Source organism: Berghia stephanieae, chromosome 5 (assembly GCF_034508935.2).
Source record: "Berghia stephanieae isolate SIO BIC M18660-M18661 chromosome 5, UCSD_Bste_1.3, whole genome shotgun sequence".
Classification (NCBI taxonomy): domain Eukaryota; kingdom Metazoa; phylum Mollusca; class Gastropoda; order Nudibranchia; family Aeolidiidae; genus Berghia; species Berghia stephanieae.
This window is the reverse complement of record NC_088364.1, coordinates 76,856,025-76,877,404: the sequence shown is the minus strand read 5'-3', so window position 1 is coordinate 76,877,404 and position 21,380 is coordinate 76,856,025. Positions and strand designations below refer to the sequence as shown.

The following is a 21,380-nucleotide window of genomic DNA, read 5'->3' as shown; positions in this document are numbered from 1 at the left end:
TGGCAGTGATTGGTAGACACAGCAAACTACACAGGTTTTACTATCGATGGTATGTGTTAAGTAAAATACCCACTGTTCTACCTCTTGATCAGTAGAATCAACACAGAAAACTATGTGTAAACTTAAACGTGTATAATATGATCGAGAAAATCTTGTGATAACTAGTCAGTCACCCATTTGTCGATATAAAAACAGTAACAACGATCAGATGGAGGTCGAATTAGTTCACGTTATTGTTTATATAAACAACCAACTATGTTTGTCCGAGCACGTGTGAAGGTGTGTCACAAATTCCATGTTTTGATTGGTGAAAAATCTACTGTGGGCTCATTGTTGTAATGGAAATCTCAAAACATGACATAAAGTAGTAGATATATCTAATGACGCATTACAACAGCCCTAAACTGGAACCATAATTGTGTTCCGATGTTAGACCTGCATATATGTACACGTCGGATTATAATAATTTAGTTTTCAGCACTTTGAGAAATTACTCATTCCCGCCAACAGTACAAATAACTTCGAGCAAGCTTTATATTTTTGACTTAAAATCAGTTTGTTTTATGAGTTTGTTTGGTTATTTTTGTGGGGGTTTTTTTTGGGGGTTGTTTTTTTTTCATCAAAATTACCCCCATATACCCTTTTGGGACGGATGGTCTCAAAATATCACCCGTTTGTTAAAGAATGAATTTTATTTAGATATATCCTTTTTAACATGCGCAGGTAAATCGTCTTTGTCCATGGAAATAGTAAGAGTAAGATTTTCAGGATTTACAATTTTGACCAGAGAAATACAAATAAAAATATAACTTTCTGTACTAACTGTATATAGATAGTTCGAAGATGGCGTCACTCAGGTCTTTGTTATTGTTTTTTGTCATCCGCGTTTATGAGTAATGCTCACTGAACTGTATTAACCAACTATAAACGTTCATGGATACACACAGTTTTGTGTGTTGGTTCGTTATACTTCGGATGGCAATGTTATGAGCTTCTTAGCCAAGCGCATACTATCTATAGCCAGGCGCTTATTCCATAACTGAACGGGTTATTTTACCCAAATGATATGCTGTTTTATGGCCGCTCACTGAGACAGGCAAGGTATTCGATGCCCATAAAATCTGTCAATTGATACGCCTAATGACGATCATCTCCAAGGGTGCAAGTAGTCGTGTCCGGACACCATAGGCCTTTTGGTGTTTTTGTAAACATGGCCAGTGTTATTTTTCCGTTCATTGACAAAACACTTTTTTTCATTTTGGCCAGATTTTTGTTCTTTTTTTGTTTTTTGTTTTACTCTTTGGCCAGATTTTTGTTCTTTTTTGTTTTTTTGTTTTGTTTTACTCTTTGGCCAGATTTTTGTTCCTTTTTGTTTTTTGTTTTTTTTTTTGTTTTGTTTTACTCTTTGGCCAGATTTTTGTTCCTTTTTGTTTTTTGTTTTTTTTTTTGTTTTGTTTTACTCTTTGGCCAGATTTTTGTTCCTTTTTGTTTTTTTTTTTTTTTTGTTTTGTTTTACTCTTTGGCCAGATTTTTGTTCCTTTTTGTTTTTTTGTTTTTTTTTGTTTTGTTTTACTCTTTGGCCAGATTTTTGTTCTTTTTCTTTTTTTTTTTTTTACTTTTCAAGTAAAGATGAAATAAGATGACTTACAACTACTAGTCAAAATGACCCCATAACTTGTTGACATGTCATAAACCTGTAACTTCAAAGTAGTCTTGGGTTTGATAAGTTGGGAAGTCTTTGGCTTGATACATGTAAATGAGTTGCGTTATATCTTAATGTTATCGATATTTGTGCCCCAAAGCGTCGATCTGGTATTATGCAGTAGGAAAGAGCTCCATGAATAAAATCATGATTGGTGTCAAAATATTGTTTAGAATAAGGAACTCTTCATGTGATGAAGTACAGTTCAACCTGTGTAAGACGGAGTCGAATGGGCAAGGGGGAAAAACTCCGTTATAGTGTGTGTGTGTGTGTGTGTGTGTGTGTGTGCGCGCGCGCGTGTGTGTGTGTGCGCGCGCGCGTGTGTGTGTGTGCGCGCGCGCGAGTGTGTGTGTGTATGTGTGTGTGCGTGAGAGAGAGAGAGAGAGAGAGAGAGAGAGAGAGAGAGAGAGAGAGAGAGAGAGAGGGAGAGAGAGAAATTTGAATGGATTGAAGTTATTGTTATGCGCCTAGAGCTTTATTGTATAGAGGAGTGGGCGCAATATAAATAAATTTCATTATTATTATTTTTGTCATCTTTGTTTCTTCCGGTTGCCGATTACCGTGAAGACAGAATGTGATGCTAGCCTTGTAATCATAGAAGATTTCTTGGTTTTTCCAATAGCTATCCAGTCTGTTCTTGAATGAGTTAAGTGAATTAGCACTGACAACTTGATAATGAAAAAAAAAATTGGAATGGAACACGTTTTCCTCAATCAAGACATTAACTTTTACTGAAAAGTTTATTTAAAAAAAAAATAATAATGTTAAGCTTAGAAGTCAATTTCAGTCGTCGGGTTCATCTTAAAATAATATACCGTTCTTAAAATTGACCTTTATATAGCGCAATATCCACTAAATGTGCTCAAAGCGCTTTACAAAGGGTCCCTGGTCAACAGCAACATTTAACATGTAGGACGGACACGACGCCTGTTAGGCGATATTACAATTTTTCGGACAAAGGCAACGCTGTTAACGGCTAGGTGCTCATTTTACACCCGAGTACGGTGAGAGAAAGTGAGTTAAGAGCCTTTTCCAAGGACTCAACTATGCGCCGAGCGCGAGGCTCGAACCCAGGACCTTCCGATCCGAAAGCGAGTGTCATACGACTAGACCACATAGCCGCACAGTTCTTACACTCTCTTGACTTTTGGAATTGCGGACATATTCCCACTTACTACACGAGCCTGTGAGTACGCGTTGGGAACAAAGTTCCAACTCCAAAAGGAAGAGTTGAAAAAATCGTGTATTCTGTCCTTCGATCTATTCTGATTTCGTTATCTCTGAATAATAGACATTTTGAAAAATACGTAAATAATAGATACCTTTTTTAAAAATCTAAATTTAGTAAAAAGAATTTTTAATTTGATTATCTGACGTCACAGATGATTTTTGTAAACTTGATATCATTACGCATTATAAATTATTCATGGAGAGGGTGGAAATGTACTGTACCGATTTGGGGTGATCTGTCACATTTGAAATAGAAACATCTGTGGTCAAATTGGGTATAAAGTGTAAGGTTGTTTGTCTTGTAGGGCAGTGAGGTGTGTGTGTGTGTGTGTGTGTGTGTGTGTGTGTGTGTGTGTGTGTGTGTGTGTGTGTGTTAAGAGAGACACATCACTACCCCAAGTGGAGATATTATGGGGATTTCGTAGGCGGAGACCTTATCAGAAAAGTTTCAGTATGTTCTAGTACAGGTCTTATCTTTTTGGTTACGTGTTGACAGTAACACGGGTGTCAACGATAATCTCTCTCTCTCTCTCTCTCTCTCTCTCTCTCTCTCTCTCTCTCTCTCTCTCTCTCTCTCTCCCTCTCTATCTATCTATCTATCTCTATTTATCTATTTATCTCTCTCTATCTCTCTCTCCTTCTTTCTCTCTTACTCTCTATCTATCTATATATATCTCTCTCTCCCTCTCTCCCTCTCTCTATCTATCTATCTCTCTCTCTCTCCCTCCCTCTTTTTTCGCTCACTCTCTTTCTCTGCCTCCTCTCCCTCTCTCTATATCTCTTTCTCTCTCTCTCCCCCTCTCTTTCTCTCTCTCTATCTATCTCTCTCTCTCTCCCTCTCTTTCTCTCTCCCTATCTATCTATCTCTATCTCTCCCCTTCTTTTCTCTCTCTCTCTCTCTCTCTCTCTCTCTCTCCCTCTTTTCTCTCTCTCCCCCTCTTTTCTCTCTCTCTCTCTTTCTCTCTCTCTTTCTCTCTCCCTTTCTCTCCCTCCCTCTCCCTCTCTCTCTATCTATCTATCTCTCTGTATCTATCTATCTCTCTATCTCTCTCTCCCTCTCCCTCTCTTACTCTCTATCTATCTATCTATATATATATATCTCTCTCTCCCTCTCTCCCTCTCTCTCTATCTACCTATCTATCTATCTCTCTCCCTCCCTCTTTTTTCGCTCCCTCTTTCTCTGCCTCCTCTCCCTCTCTCTATATCTCTTTCTCTCTCTCCCTCTCTCTCTCTCTCTCTTTCTCTCTCTCTCTATCTATCCATCTCTCTCCTTCTCTCTCCCTATCTATCTCTATCTATCTCTCTCCCTCTTTTCTCTCTCTCTCTCTCTCTTTCTCTCTCTCTCTCTCTCTCTCTCTCTCTCTCTCTCTTTGTATACCTATCCCATGTCAGACCCTAGCCCCACCCTCTTACTCCTCATCTCCAGTCAGCCATCTCCTTTTGTTTTATATATTTTTTTCTCGTTTCTTCATTTCATAACTATGGGTAGCGTTTTCAACCAGATATAACTCATTGATTTTCCCCTATTTTTATATGATTTACAAAACCCGTTATTGGGCAATCACGGTGGAAATATAGATAATGTTTTATACCAAACTTTCCAGTCGGATTAGACATAAAACATTGGCGAAAATAAACAAATAACATGTATCCATTCATCCATAACCGACACATCCATATTTCCAAAGGCTTCATCCAACCGTATCGATGTGTTTTCACAATCTCTAGTAACAAAAAAAAAAAACACCACCCACCCATAATTTAGAGTGTATGGTCTGTCTGTGTGTGTGTGTGTGTATGTATGTGTATGTGTGTGTGTGTTATATATCCATGTGTGTTGTATGTCTATGTGTATTCAGTATGTAAGGGCGTTGGTCACGATATGTAGTTAAGTTTATTTTAAGTCTGCTAGTGTCATTGAAGCTGTTTAAATAAATTAAAAGCCTTCGAAATTTCCTCAAATAAACTATTTTAATAACAGCGACGTTTTATTTAACGACACGGAAAGGTGACTTGCCATTTTAACGGGGTTCGTGCTCTTTGATCGTTCTACCTGTATATTGTCTAGATGATTCTTCCTTATTTCTCACTTTGATGTCGTGGGGGGGGCTGGCGAATTTTCTTTTTCTGTAGATCGCCATGTACCCCTGCGGGTTTGCGACGGTGCACGAATGCGGACTGGACTTTGCTGATTGGGTCGATCGTCATTACATAGTAGTGTGAAAACCATAAGAGGCTGTTGCGTGTACCTCATACACTTTGGAGGATCAATGTGACAGACTTGGGAGTATGCACTGGTGGTGTATGGAAGATAACAATATTAAACGGTCTGTATGAAACAGTGACAGGCAGAGCAGGCATGGCCGGAGTGACAAATTTAGGGAGCAGGCACTGATGTGAGATAAATTAAAGTTCTGTTGTTCGGCTATGTTGTCTTGTTGTATGACACTCGCTTTCGGATCGGGAGGTCCTGGGTTCGAGCCTCGCTCGCTCGGCATATAGTTGAATCCTTGGAAAAGGTCCTTTACTCACATTCTCTCACCAAATTCAGGTGTAAAATCAATGCCTGACCGTAAACAGCGTTGTTTATGTCGTAAAAAAATTGTAATCTCGCCTAACACAGGCGTCATGTCTCGTTCTACATGTTATGTGTTCTGTTGGTCAGAAACCCCCTTGTAGAGCTCTCTGAGCACGTTTAGTGGATATCGCGCTGTATAAAAGATCAGTTTAAAGTTCTGAAAAAGTGTAAGAAACGGTGCCAGTCAAATTAGAGAAAAATACCCCCCCCCCCCCCCCAAAAAAAAAAAAAAAAAAAAAAAAGAAAGAAAAACCCAATAAAAAAAAACCTACAAAAATCATCCCAATTCCTCAGTCCAAATAGATAGTATGCAGATGACGTCACTCAGGCCTTTGTTATTGTTTTTGCCATCCGCGTTTGTGAGTTGTTCTCACTATACTGTATTAACCAGAGTATATAAAAGTTCATGGTTACACAGAGTTTGTGTGTTGGTTCGTTATACTTCCGGATGGCAATGTTGTGAACTCCTTGGCCAAGAGCATTCTATCTATAGATAGTGTGCGCTTGGCTAAGAAGCTCATAACATTGCCATCCGGAAATATAACGGACCAACACACAAAACTGTGTGTATCCATGAACGTTTATAGTCAGGTTAATACAGTTCAGAGAGCATTACTCATAAACGCGGATGGCAAAAAAACAATAACAAAGACCTGAGTGACGTCATCTGCATACTATCTATAGGTTGATTGTTTGGGGATGTTTTTGTTTTTCTTGTCTATTTTTCTCTCTACTTTGTCTGACCGTAGCGTAGCCATCGTTAACACAAATGATTATGAAGAGAGCGCATGTCAGCTACAAAATGGAATGGCTTTAACCCTAATGTTATATTATAAATAATAAATGATAATAATAAATAATAAATAAATTCCCTTTATTCATCCCTAAGGGGAAATTTTTCTTTAGGGTCTATTCCAAGAGAAGACTGGAATAACCCAGGCGTCAGCCGCAGTGCAGCGCCGCAAAGTGAGACTTGCTCAAGGCCACACAACGTGACGGGTAATCGAACTCGGTACCTTTCAGGTACGAAGCAAAGACCGTACCGCTGAGCCACGCTGTCCCATAATTATAAGAAGGTAATCAGAATTGTGGTTTTATTAGGCAACGAAACCGTGGAAAGGCGAAATTTGAGGGGTAAATATGCATGTATTTTAAAAATTGAAGTAGCACTTCTGAGTCATGCCTTCCCATTATAGTTCGATGTATTTGTGCTTGTGTGTGTGTGTGTGTGTGTGTGTGTGTGTGTATGTGTGTTTGTGGGTGTGTGTGGGTGTGTTGTGTGAGTTAATTTCACATAAACATAATTATGACTATTCGGCTCATAGTGGTCTCCTGTACCATAAAAATTTTAAATTTCAATTTACTTCCGGGGCTTTTTTTCCGTCACGTCCTATAAAATAAAGAATCGTAGGATAATGTCTAACTTGGTGTGCTTTGGAATGCCTTATAAATAGTTCGAAGATGACGTCACTCAGGCATTTGTTATTGTTTTTGCCATCCGCGTTTGTGAGTTGTACTCACTAAACTGTATTAACCAGACTATAAAAGTTCATGATTACACAGAGTTTGTGTGTTGGTCCGTTATACTTCCGGATGGCAATGTTGTGAACTCCTTGGCCAAGCGCATTCTATCTATAAATATAATTTCCTGGAATAGTAATTGGCACGAAAGCCTGGCTCTAAATTAATTCCAAGTCGTTATTGCATGGGCAATAGGCTATCCCTGTTGAATAAAGAACTGAGTAAGTTTGTATACAAGTTGTCAGACAAAGCAAGAAAGAAAAATACACGAAAGAAAAAACTTCCCAAACAATCAGTTGACCTCGTCTGGGAATCGAACCTCAGACCTTCTGATAGCACGTCTGGCCGGTAATCAGAAGGTCTGAGGTTCGATCCCCAGTCGAGGTCGACTGATTTTTTGGAATGTATTTTTTTTCTTGTATTTTTCTTTCTTGCTTTGTCTGTCACCTTTCATACACACTTGTTCAGTTCTTTATCTTACACCGGTGCCTGCTCCTTAATTTCTTAATTTAATATCCCTACTACTATTTTCCTGTTGTAAACGGGGGAAAGGTCATGCTAGATTAGGTTAAAGTCGAACTACGCCCAACATAAATGGACAGATTTATATATATACATATATATATATATACATATATATATATATATATATATATATATATAATATATATATATATATATATATATATAGTTTATATTACACGTGTAGCTGGTGACCTGTTGGTCACTACTAGTCCGAGTCCCGCTGTGTGCAAACAAAGCTGGATCTTTTAGGGACTCGGGGAAAAAAACCCCGGGTTATTGGTCAATCTCAGTGTTGTGTCCGTCGAAAAGAACTAAATTGAAATAACACATGGTGTGCTGTGGAATACATTATAAATATGATTTCCTGGAATAGGAATTGGCACGAAAACCTGGCTCTCAATGATTCCCAAGTCATTGCATGGCTATCCCTACTACTGCTGTCTTCTTGTAAACGGGAAAAAATATATAAAATATAAATTGTCACTCACATTATATATGGCAAGACGTACTTTCTGTGGCTTTCGTCCACGTCTTCAGTCGGCATAATATGCCACAGAAACGTACGTCTTGGCCATATAATGTGAGTGACAATTTATATTTTATATTAGTTCTAACCATCGTTATCGAGCACTTTCGTACCCACGAGTACCCACTAACACTCATAAATATATAGATAGTATGCAGATGACGTCACTCGGGCCTTTGTTATTGTTTTTGCCATCCGCGTTTGTGAGTTGTTCTCACTAAACTGTATTAACCAGACTATAAACGTTCATGGTAACACAGAGTTTGTGTGTTGGTCCGTTATACTTCCGGATGGCAATGTTGTGAACTCCTTGGCCAAGCGCATTCTATATATATATATATATATATATATATATATATAATATATATATATATATATATATATATTTATATTTATATATATATATATATTTATATATATAAGTATCAATCCACTATTAAGGTGACCACTGTGAAATGCACCAATTGGAGGACCAAGCATATGTCTTGTTCAAATTGATTAAACTGTTCAATCTTTGTTCAAATGAGTATAGTTTGATGCCCTACAATGATTTATGAACACAATTCTGATGCTTGATGATCACAATGGTATATAGAAAATTACTCGGTCCCCCTACTGTTTTACTCAGTGTTTCTGTAGCTTTAAGGAGACATTTGGTAAAAACATGTTTTTAGGGAGACCACATTAAAAAACCCTTTTAGGGAGCCCAGTATATGTTTATATATGTGTATACCTAAGAGTGCATTTTCAAGTGAGCTACCACCAAATTGTCTAAAATAAAGTAAGTCCTTAAGATTAAGAGCTTCATGGCCATAGTGTCGAAGCTTATCCCAGTGTGCGTAGAGTGAAATGGCCGAGCAACGCATTTACTAACTCCTGGGAAGGTCCATCCCTCAGAAGGGGCGCTCAGGGAAATAACCTGGGACTCAAACACGGCAAAAAATATTCCCAGTTGCTCCGTGCGCCATTGTTTTTGCAGTCCCCGACCCCTTTAGAAACCTGACGACCCAGGTTAAGATCAGAGATAGAAGGGACCAGGCAGAGGAGTTTATTTGTTGTTGTTGTATACCACTGAATGGACTTGGTTTGTTTTGTTTTGTTTTTAAGGGTTTTACGGCGCTTGCAACACATTAAGGTCATATCAGCGCCAGTAAAAAGGAAGAAAATGGGATAGTAAAAAGTTCTAGAACTACAATTAGAGCACCCAAGAAAAAGTAAGGCAAAGGGGATTTGTTTCAAATAGGAAACAGTAGATTCCAAGAGCCCACTATCAAAGTACTTAGTTTGAGATCACCTAAACGTCTCATTCAGACACAAGCACAGGTCCCAACAAAGAGGGATACACTCAAATGTTTACAAAGCATAAATAATATGTAAACAAACAATAAAGAGCATAACAGACAGATGATTTACAAGGGAAAAATATAATCTCCCAAAACTCGAACTATACATTTGACTGTTTCCCTCCCAGCCAGGTCCTGGACAAAACCAAGTAATCCCATCCCGAGACAAAGACAGAAAACAAGTTGGAAAACAGACATAGGGGGATAGAAGACGCAACGAGTACGTCCCTGCCCATTATGGGAAGTAGGGAACCCCACCCAGTGAATGGAGTTGGATGGATAGGACAGCAGATCTGATGGACACAATGAACGGCTTCAATCAACATCTCATTCACTTTAACTTGCACAACGCTTGCTTTGGTTTCGTGGTAGACAGTTCGTCTGACGCCCGAGTTGCCAGGGTTCGAATTCATATTTGTGGCGATGCAGAGTCATTGTAAAAGTCTCATTTACAGTCTCACTTGTGTTAATTGGAGTACGTTACTGAATTGTAACAACGTTGTTCGTGTCCATATAAATGTACTACCACTACCAGCTGCACGTTGAGCTCATTGTGGGTTTTATGATACATCAAGCTCGTGTAAAATTACATTTACATTTGACCGAAAAATGATACATAACGATAGAAGTCTACAAATCATATTGCAGGTTTATTTCAGTTCCAAAAGCCATCACAAACATTCATCCACTGTATCACATAAGTCTTTGGTCACCAAATAAAAGCATGAAGTTTGTTATGTGTACAGTGCAACATAAAAGGATAGAAACAGTTTTACTGATAAAACCCTCAAATGATAACAAACCAATATGTTGTTGCTGGTAAGTTGCTTAATTGCATTTGTTAAAAAGCATAAACTGTGAAGCAAAAGTGTTGAAAATCGTTTGAATAAAGTTTAATGCAAAAAAAATAATTCTTAAGCACTTTATGCCGTTCTAAGCTGTCGTTGCTGCATTTTTTTTCATTATTAATTATTATTATTCTGATTAAGGAGGATGAGGGGATAAAGAAAGAATGAAATTAAATGCACAGAGGTGTCATTTCTTGACAGTCACCTCTAAAGATTGCAACTCTTAAAATTATCATAAAAAGAATAGTGAAATTTTACATTAGGTATCTAGACAATGCTGAACATAAAGCTACATTGGCCAATTAAGTTAGGGTTAGTAGAAAGACTTTTTATTCTGCCATATCTGATTCTTTCAGATAGTTCTACATAGCTGCCAACTTTTCAAAAATAAAATAAGGAACGCTCATTTGGCCCGGGATGAGGGGCGATGTGTGCCGAAGCCCCGCCCCCCCCCCCCCCCCTTCATCGAATCGCAACATATAAAAGTCAGCCTTTTTAATTACTATTACTAACACTAACAAGTTTGAGATGACAGAGGCTAGTCCAAATGTTGCTCAATTATCGGGTTTAGTACCAGCACATTTGAATCGTTAAAATGACACTTTCCACAATGATTGTTGTTTTGTTTTTAAGGGTTTTACGGCGCTTGCAACACATTTAGGTTATATCAGCGCCAGTAAAAAGGAAGAAAATTGGATAGTAAAAAGTTCTAGAATTACAGTTGAAGCATCCAAGAGAAAGTAAGACATAGGGGAACTGGGAACAAATAGGGATCAGATGTAGATTCCAAGAGCGTATCACCAATGTACTTAGTTTGAGATCACCTATAAGTCTTATCCGGACACAAGAACAAAATCCAACAAAGAGGAACACACTCAAATGCTTACATTATACATTAAAAAATAACAAATATAGTAATAATACATAACAGAGAGATGATTTACAAGGAAAAAAATATCATCTCCCAAAACAATAAATATGCATTTGACTGCTTCCCTCCCAGCTAGGACTCCGGCGAGGGCCAGGAAAAAAACAAGTAATCTCATTCCAAGACAAAGACTGAAAGCATGTTGGAAAACAGATATAAGGGGATAGAAGACACAGTGTGTACCTCCCTGCCCGCTATGGGAGCTTTCCACAACGAGATCAAAATTCAGAACGGACAATATAAAGAAAGAATTCAACTGCCTCAACTTTGATAAGGACCAATACACAAGAAGCACAATTGTAAAATAAATGAAATAACTTAAGATGGTTAGAAATGCATAACTACCAACCTGGTACATCACTTGAGAGGGCGTTTTAGGGTAAAAATTAGGTGAGTTCAGATAAAAAGTAGACGATAGCATATATGTTTTCTTTCATGCAACATAATGGTCTTTAAGTAGTATACTATAATAGTAGTTATAGTAAAATGCACCTCTAAATATTAGAGAATTCCTACTTCTTTACTTTGACAAGATAAACACACCTAAAAATGGAGTATACTTATTTTTCTTGAACCTAAACCGTTACAAAAGCTTGCTTGAAAAAAAAAAATTAAAATCAGATGAAGATGTTTTTAAAGGGATTAAATTTATATATTTCATAAATTAATAAAGGGAAATAATCATTGTCATCTTTAATCAATATAAGCAATTGATTTTCTTATTGAATACCTTCCAATCAAAAAGGTGGATTTAATTTTATTCTTAATTAAAATAATATTTGTAACAAATAGTGAAAGTATCAATACTGTCTTAGAATATTCAAAGTATATCGAGGCTAACATCCATATCCTATGCAAATCTCCAATACATTATGAAAGGTTTGATTAAAATACAGGCGTCATATAAACGAATGGAACTTTTTTAATTGTTGAAAATCATTTATGATAGAGGCATAATTCAAATTAAAGAGCTACACAAATGGAGATTATGCTCTCACTGGACACCAATAATAATGATAATAATAATAACAACAATAGTAGTAGTAGTAATAGTAATAATAATGGATCAATAATAATAATTCATTAGGCTCACATGGCTTTTTTACCACAAATTAGTCAAAAATTACAAAATACGGATTTTGAACTAAAAATAAGCACTTACGGACTCAGGAAGTCAAATACGGAACAAATCCGTTTTTAACAGAACGGTTGGCAGCTATGGTTCTACAAAGCATTTGTCTCTCAAGCTGAGCAAATGAATGTTCATATAATATAAAAAAGGATATTGCAATGATGAACAGATTGTACTATATAAAGATAAAACGTTTTTGTAAACCCCAAAATATGTCAATAACACTATACAAAACAATGAATGTAATACAAATCAAATTCATGATTGTCATTACACCGATTGAAACGCTCTTTCCCTTCTATATTTATTTCTTTCATTAAAAATCTTTGTCTTCACCAAACTAATTAGTGTACCTTCAGGGATTCCTTTTTGTGAAAATACCCTGTGGTGTTTTAAGAACAGAATAATTTCAGACTTTCTAGGTAATGATCCCCTTGAACCATGTGCTGAAACATTTTCGACAAAGTTTTTAAAATATGACTTGACTCTATCTGTATCCTCATCTGACCATGACATGTATCTCCGATTTTTGCTTGAATTCCTCTTGGGTTCAGTTTGTTTTGAAGAACACGTAAGCTGATTTGGCACTCCTGCTTCACCATCAAATATTTCTTCTTGATTTGCAGCTGTTACTATGGATGTTCCAAAATTTGCATTTGAGTCTCTATTCACTACAGAGTCATTTGTTTCAATGTTACAATTTCCTTCCCCAGTGACCGATGCTGAGTTATCAATTTGACCCAAAAAATGACCAACTTCTGTTATTTCTCGTATTGCAAGTGGACACTGATAAATGTTTTGATTGATTGATTCACTGTGTCCCATATGTCGATAGAAGACATCTCTCTCGTGTTGTGGGACATCAAGTAAGGCAAATAATGTCGAAGCTCGGTGCCTGAATTTATCAGCTATTAACAACTGGGGTTTCTCTAAATCCTTTACTAAGGAAGTGACATATTTGATGGCAATGTAACCACTTACATGATCTTTGGATATTCCTGTATTTGGAAAAAGAAATGGGTTGTCTGAAATATCAACAGCTTTACGCTCCTGTGCAAGTTTCCTTAAAGGCTGAATTGTGTCATTGGGTATCAACACAGGGACCAACATCTTGCTTCCCTTTCCAGACTGATAGGCCAGCTTATACTTCTCAAGTAACGCTTTTTCCAGAGGATCAGTGACATGTTGTACAAGCTGGGGATCAACCCATACACCTGAATCTGCATCATTCCAGTCTTTTAACAACATCCTTGCGGGTTCTCCGCCTCTCCTCGCATTAAACATTGTAAGCCTAGCTACGATGACATTGCGAAGCCTAACAAACATATGTGAATCAAATAATTGATAATCATCCTCACAAATACGGACCATCTCTTCAGTAATAAATTGCCGTAGCTTCTTTATATCATTCTCTAATGGCATCTCTTTGGGTTTTCTCAAATTTGTTCTCTTTGCTTCACATTGAACTCTGGCTGTAAAAAAAATACTATCCCAATTATAATCCAGGACAGCTTTGAACAAATCTATCTCTGCGGATTCTTCAATTTTGTTTTGCATTATATATTCCCCTTTTAAGAAATTAATTAACTTTTTCAATATAAATCCAATTGAAAGCTTCAAGCCTGCTTTCAATGTCCCATCCTCTTTCAAAGTCATTTCAGAAATGGTTTGCGATATTTCATTAAAGTTACAACGCTTCACCACGTCCTCTCCAGAGAAAGAAGGTTGATTTGTTCTCTTCCTAGTTTTTAAAATCAAATTTCCTAAGATGCGTAAATCACTCATTATAACTTTTCTCTCCTTCTTTGAACTTTTACTCCACAATTTTGTTCCTAACAATACTATAGCTTTGTCAGATCGACACAAATTTCCCACTTCATCATTCCGAAATTTGTCAAGAATATTCTCCTTTATTTCTTTACTTGCATTGGGAGCCACGGGAAAAATTTTACAACCCCAGTACACAGAGCATGCTCAGTACTACATTTCTTTTTGTGTTCATAAACCCTTCGTCCAGAGTAAAACCCCTTACAGCCAGCACACATAACAACTTCATGTGACCCTTGTGCTCTCTCACGCATAACTATTGAATTGTTTCTAGTGTTTGAATAAAAAATGCCCTTTTTCTTGAGATAATCCATTGTTCTATCCCTTTCCTTTACAGGCTGTTTCATGGCCTCTGTAACTTCTGTCTCATCTTTGTGTTTCCTCATCAAATGCCTTGAGAGTTTTGTTTGCAACTGTCCACAGTATGGACAGGGTCTCCTTGGCTTTTTGTATTTCTCTGGAAAAAAAAGAAGAAAATAAAGCACATCATGCTATGAACTATGAAAATAAATCAATAGACAGATCGTATGCACATCAGCTACATGACAGCGATAGAGAGGAATAGCATTCCAAATATTTAAGGCCTGGACAAGTAACTGTCATAATTCCTTCTTGTTATATACTTTTCTACCATCTATTCCTTTGGAAGAGGTATGTTAGATTTGGGAGACCTCTGCCACATAACAAATCCAGTGAAAAGACGCCATATTTTTGTTTTGAAATAGAAATAAATAGATCAATCCACCCACTTCACTGGGTTCAGGGTTCCCTCTTCATTATAATCAAAATATGAACATAAATCGGAATAGTAACACATTGAAGTCTCATCTGAATACATAGATTGTCCTTTGTTGTTTCAGCGAATAATCAGACAGAATGTCAAAAGAATTTTAGGTTTTTCCCCAACCACCCCTTGGAGGTATCAGTATCAGCGGAATGTTTTTTACGTTGAGCAACAAAATTTACTCCAAATGCTTCACTCGACCCAGGCGGAAAAGCAATCAAGAATAGACCCAAGTCCTATCCAAAGACTAACATTTCATTTAAGTTTATTGTAGGCCCTTGGCCAATCGACAAAATTCAATTCACATAAATTATTTACAACAATCAGAAATTAATTATATCAATAATAGTAATAGAATGCAATGAAGGCAATATCATAATAATAATAATATAATAATAATAAATAATAATAATAATAAAATAATAATAATAATAATAATAATAATAATAATAATAATAACAGTAGCGGCAATAAGTAACAATTAATATAGTAACAAAAGTAATAATAGACTATAGTTCATAGTCATAACAATGACTTTCTTTGTCATTGAGGGAGTGAGAAAACATCACCGGCTGGCAGAACAAACAGCCGACATCAATCAAACGTCCTCCAGACCGGTTGAGCATCGGCTTCATTAATTCCTTAAAGACTTCCCCCTAACTGCCTGAACGATGCTGATGCCCAGACAACTTAATCCTGATTTATATTTTGTGGGAATGAAATATGACATGTATATGCCGGAAATATTTCAATAACAAACACACTGTTCAGATAGAAAATATTTGAGTCTTGCCTTTGTTAATTGACACAGGTAAGTTAGGAAAATAAATGCTAGTAAAAACGATCAGCAAGTTCGTGAACACTGCTTCTCAACTCGAACATATGTTTTCATCAAATCTACACACATCATGTTGTGAGCTGAATTTTAATGATCTCAGTTGTCATTGAAAGGAAACCCAAGAATTTTAGAATAAAGAAAAATATTGAACCTGGAAGTCAAAAGGGTTTGTAGCACAGCAGACATTATCAAAGTATAATTTTAGTACCGACAAATTAAAAAGAAAATGTGCTTTTCTTTAAATGCTCCCAATCATCATATACTGTTTAGGTTGCAAGATTAATAAAAATGTTATCTACTCTGATTCTCGTTAAGTTTCCAGCTGGTCTGTGAAAAAAAGCCTTAAGCATCATAGAAATACAAAGAAACAGTTTTAATATATAGATGGGTTGTAACAAAAAAACCATTTTAACACTTACAATACAAGCAATTTAAGTCTATTACAGACAAAAAAACCCCCAATAAAATAAACATGAACATTTTTATGGCTGGTTTCACTGATATCACTCACACATTGGGGTTTCAGATTCTAAGATGTCCACCCTATCAAATTTGGATTTGTGCTTGTTATGTAAATGGTAGCGTATTTTGCGACGCAGCACTGCCAAAACAGAAAAAAATGCAATAACACAAATGCAGCACCATGGAGGGGGTGGAAGTTTTCTTTTAAAAGGAATGGGTAAATTAAAATTGATCCCACAAATATCAAAGGAGAAGAATGACAAAAAAATGACTCACCATTGCACGTAACACGTTGGTTTGCAAGTGTATAGCATTCGGGTTGAACCTGGGTCCCAGACTGGCAACGAGGTTCAGTCTGTGATAGTTGTGGATGAGGCTCTGACTGAGTTGGGGAATGAGCACTAGGTTCCAAAGACAATGATGTACTCAGCATTGGGTACCTCACAGAGTACGTAGAGGAATCAGACTCGGAGTCAGCAACAAAATCGGGACCCTGTATATTTTGTGGAAAAGATGACAGATCAATCAATTTATTCATGTTGACAATAAACATGAAGAGCCATTGTTTAATAATCCAACTAAACAATTAGCTGGTTAATAATGCAAGTATAATAAAAAAGAGTTGAGAAAGGCAGACATATTGTCTAAGTATTTAATATGTTCAACTGTGCTTGGATAAATATAGATACACCAACCAGGGTTTCAGTAAACCGTTTTTAACCAACTCTTTAAATCCTACACCAGGACCAACAACTACAAAACAATTTTTTATATCACTACGATTCTGGACATATAAACGGTTGTCATTGCAACAATATGAACTTCCTAACCTTGCAACTGCAATATAGTTAACAAAAAAAGTTGATAAACATTACGATGCAAGAGAATTTGGACAAAATGCGAGATCAAAAGTATAATCCCAACAGAAGCTATTTTAATTTTTCCTGGAAACGCATAATTTTCACATTTTGTCAAATAAAAAACAAACGACTTCAAATGTGAATGGCTCATCAATGAATATCACTTCAAAATATAACGAGGAAGGTTTAAAATAGTGTTATTGTTGGCGAAGTCCACTGCAAAGAAAAATTTTTAACAACAAAAAACTAGGAGATCTCACTGGTGTAAAACAGTGTTGTCCTTGTCCTGAAATATTGTATTGCGCCTAACAGACTGCAGGTCTCATCTTTTGTGGCAAATGTGTTTTGTCCACCACAAAATATGGTGATGTGAAGCATTTTGAGCATGGTGCCAACTGTGGATAAACGCTATACAAATGTTATGATTTTATTTTAATGTACATACTTACCACAAATGAATCATGTGATATGGAACTTTGTTCTGCATCACTTTCAGGCTCTGAGTTGGAGTCTATATAGAAAATAAAAACAAAAAAAAAAAGCTGAAGACTATCATGTGCAAGTTTTTCTCTAAACTCTTAAACAAAAAATCATGCCATCTTGTGCTGTAAAAGGATTTTTTAAAATTATTTACCTTATGACTATTGTCCTTTGGAAAAAAAAGAAAATTAAGTCCGAAACCTTCTGGCTATTTTCTTTTAAATTTCAAGAACGTCAGAGTTGGCAAGGGAGGACGGAAATATAATTCCAGAAACCAATCTGTCTATAATCATATCCATATGATAGTTTTTCGTTCAAGATTCAGGTACAGTCCACTTAGGATAATCGCAATACCTTGGGATCATCGAAAATGTTGGGATTAACCGAAATTCAGTTTCCTGTCCACTATTTCAACATTTTACACATTTATTGTCAACTCAAACCAGTAAATAATATTCTTAGTCCACCACATACAGAGCAATTTGATTGAAACAAAAACCATATGGCAGCCCCGTGTAGATTTGTCAACCAAAAGCAGCTATGAAGCAAGCCGATATCTTATTCAGATTGGAAGAAGTTTCAATCTTTTTTCTCAACAATTCAACATTTGTCAGAGTTAAAGAGATTAGCCTTAATGAGAGACAATAAGCTCTCACCAAACTCGTTGGTCACAATGCACAGTTGTTAATCCTAAAACAAAGGATATCGCTCAGTCTCTCTTTATAACTGTCATTTATAACCTGTTGTCAAGATTATGACCAGCCCCACCCCTCTTCTATTTAATGGCCACCGATGACGTCACAAACCCATACTGCAGAGCCCCGCCCTCTTTCGACTCTAACAGAGTGGTGACACACTACTGTAGCATTAAATCCTGCTCACTCTCGATTCTTCAACCTGTCACGATTTCATCCATGATGAAATTTAATCATGATATACTGTTTGATTTCTTGAATTTACCACTTTTTAAAAAACCGAAGTTTGTTGCAATTAACCAGTGACTTTTATATAGAATTATTTCCATTGCTTAGGAAATATTGTGATTAACCGAAAGTTGCGATTAAACGAGTTGCAATTATCCGGAGTGGACTGTAATAGTATTAAACATCATGACTCAAAAAAAAAAAAAAAAGCAAACTATGTGTACCTAAATGTTATTCATTTCCTCATCAAATTACATTCTTACCATTAACATCATAGATCACATCAAAAGGGTTGTCTGGATTGACAGCAAGACATTTTTCAGGATTTTTAAAGCTCAAATCTCTCTGATCTGAAGTTACAAAAGAAATAGCATATTCTCAACATTAAACTATGATTTTGTGATATGGCATACTGTATGCATAAAGCAAGATGCAAAGACAGGTTTAAGTTTAAATTATTTTTTATATTCTTTTCAAAAATCCATTCTAGTTTTGCCAAAATAAAATAAACACGAGAAGTGTTGAGTTGGATAGCGCTAAAACTAAAAGTAGTAGTGGTAGTAGTAGTAGTAGTAGTAAACGACAGATCTTACTAGTGTGAATCTACAGTCTACAGAAGTTCCCGAATTATCTGACTCCACTTCCAAATGACTGACTGACAAGTGACAATCATCAATCGGTGTGTGTGTGATTAGGTACTTTGGTAAACGTCCATTTGGCCCTCCAGCAGGGAGCCGATAAATGGCCTAGTGGCTGTGACCCGATTTTTTGGACTTTTGAGTGATGGGTCTCAGAAAAAGTTCCATAGATTTTTTGTTTATGGATGGATTTTAATGATTTATGTCTTATTTTCTTCAGGAGAAATTACTCTATCGTTTGGTGTAGTTTATTTTAAAATCAATGACAATTTAGTAGAACTTTTGATTATGGATAAAATAGGGTATAATTTAGCTTTGGATAATTAAAAGATTAGAACTTGGTAAATCAAAATTTCATGCTGGCACGTTTATTTAACATCTTAACTTTTTTATAAAATTAAATTCAGGGCAAAGTTGTATACCGCATCCATGAAATTCGTTCCAGTAAAATCCTTACTCAAATCTTAGCGGTCATTTTAGACCAGTTTTGAAATCCAAATGGCGGTTACTACCGGAAATGCAACAATTTTCAGGTCACAAAGTCCGTCAGTAAATAACAAAGGCAAATAGAAGACCATTTGTCAGCCTTTAAACTAACACAACTTTTTTTCTGCTTATCTGATTTTCACAATTTTGGTATCATTAGAATCGTGTTGAAAAGCACTTTAAAATGATATAGGTTTCATTGAGCTCAATCCAATTTGAATTTTTTACCAAAGTACCTAGTGTGATGTCTACCCTATTGAAAATCTTAAATCAACAGTGATGTAATAAGAATGGCCAATAACTTACCATTTAAATTATCTCGGTGTCTCTTCAATGATGCCTCCAGCATCAATTTACCCCACGATGCCATAGACGTCTAGTTTGGAACTCAGCAAGTGACGAAAAAATACTTGCTATAGAGAGGACGTCCGTCGGCCACTCTCTTCGCAAGTCAGTTGTCAGTGGTTATCAGATAATCATTGGTTCTTGAAAAATATAGAAACACAGCGGTTCATTTAAAAAGACTCTTTTGTAGATCAAGATATAATGTTAGGTATTGCACTTTAAAATCTCTTCAGACATAGAACGGGTCAACTTGACGTCTAGACCAAATCATTTCGAAGATCGATATGGCAACAGCAACGCCTGGAATGGAGGATTTAAATGCGGCATCTGACGATTCTACTGCTATGACAGAAGATGCTCCATTTCACGACGTCGAGATGGCTTCAACTGGCATCAGGCATCAACATGCTACTCAATAATGGGTTTGATGAAGCGTTTGACTAAGAATTAAAGCTGATAACTGATAACCACCTACTACTGACTTGCGGAGTGAGTGAGTGCCGAGTGCCTCTTTATGCGCGAAATTGACTAAACATACGTTTCACGAAAAAAAGAGTTACTATGTTTGCTTGTCTCTTGTCACCAAGATAAGAATCCGGACCAAGATTCGATAAATCTGTTTCTAAAAATAGATTATAATTCGTATATCTTGTTCATTCCTCAGTTCATCAACTTTCACACAATTTTATATTAGGTTTTCATTACTATAAAAATCCATATAATGCTCTAGAATTTTAGAGAAAATTTCGGAAAGATATATTGCCTCACTATTGAAATATATCGATGAAAACACTGGTACCCCTATTGTACTTTTTTCAGGCGGTCACCTTATTGACCAACGTGAAAATTTAGGCATAACTCTTCTTACTGTGGTGTTTAACAAATAACTTCAATACTATGATTTACAATTATATATCCTTGACGGTTGGGTTGACAACCTTAAACTAAAATCAGAAAAGTGAATGTGCTAGAGGTCAAATCAATAGGGGGACCGGATTTTGGTCTCCCTATTGGTAAAGTACTGTAAAATGAACTAATAGGGGTACCAAAAGTCTCCCTATCCGGTATTAATACATATATATATATATTTATATATATATATATATATATATATATATATATATATATAATATTATATATTATTATTATTATTATTATTATTATTATTATTATTATTATTATTATTATTATTACGCGTGTAGCTGGTGACCTGTTGGTCACTACTAGTTCGAGTCCCGCTGTGTGCGGACAAAACTGGATCTTTTAGGGACTCGGGTAAAAAAAACAAAAAAAAAACGATTAGTTAGTCAATCTCAGTGTTGTCTCCGTCGAAAAGAACTAAATTGAAATAACACATGGTGTGCTTTGGAATACCTTATAGATAGTTCGAAGATGACGTCCCTC

At 36.3% G+C, this 21,380-nt stretch overlaps 1 protein-coding gene across 1 annotated transcript in view; it reads left to right on the top strand.

Moving 5' to 3' along the window:
• LOC144973633 (uncharacterized) overlaps nt 1-21,380 on the top strand; it is a 63,445-nt gene that overhangs the window by 1,365 nt on the left and 40,700 nt on the right. The window lies entirely within an intron of this gene.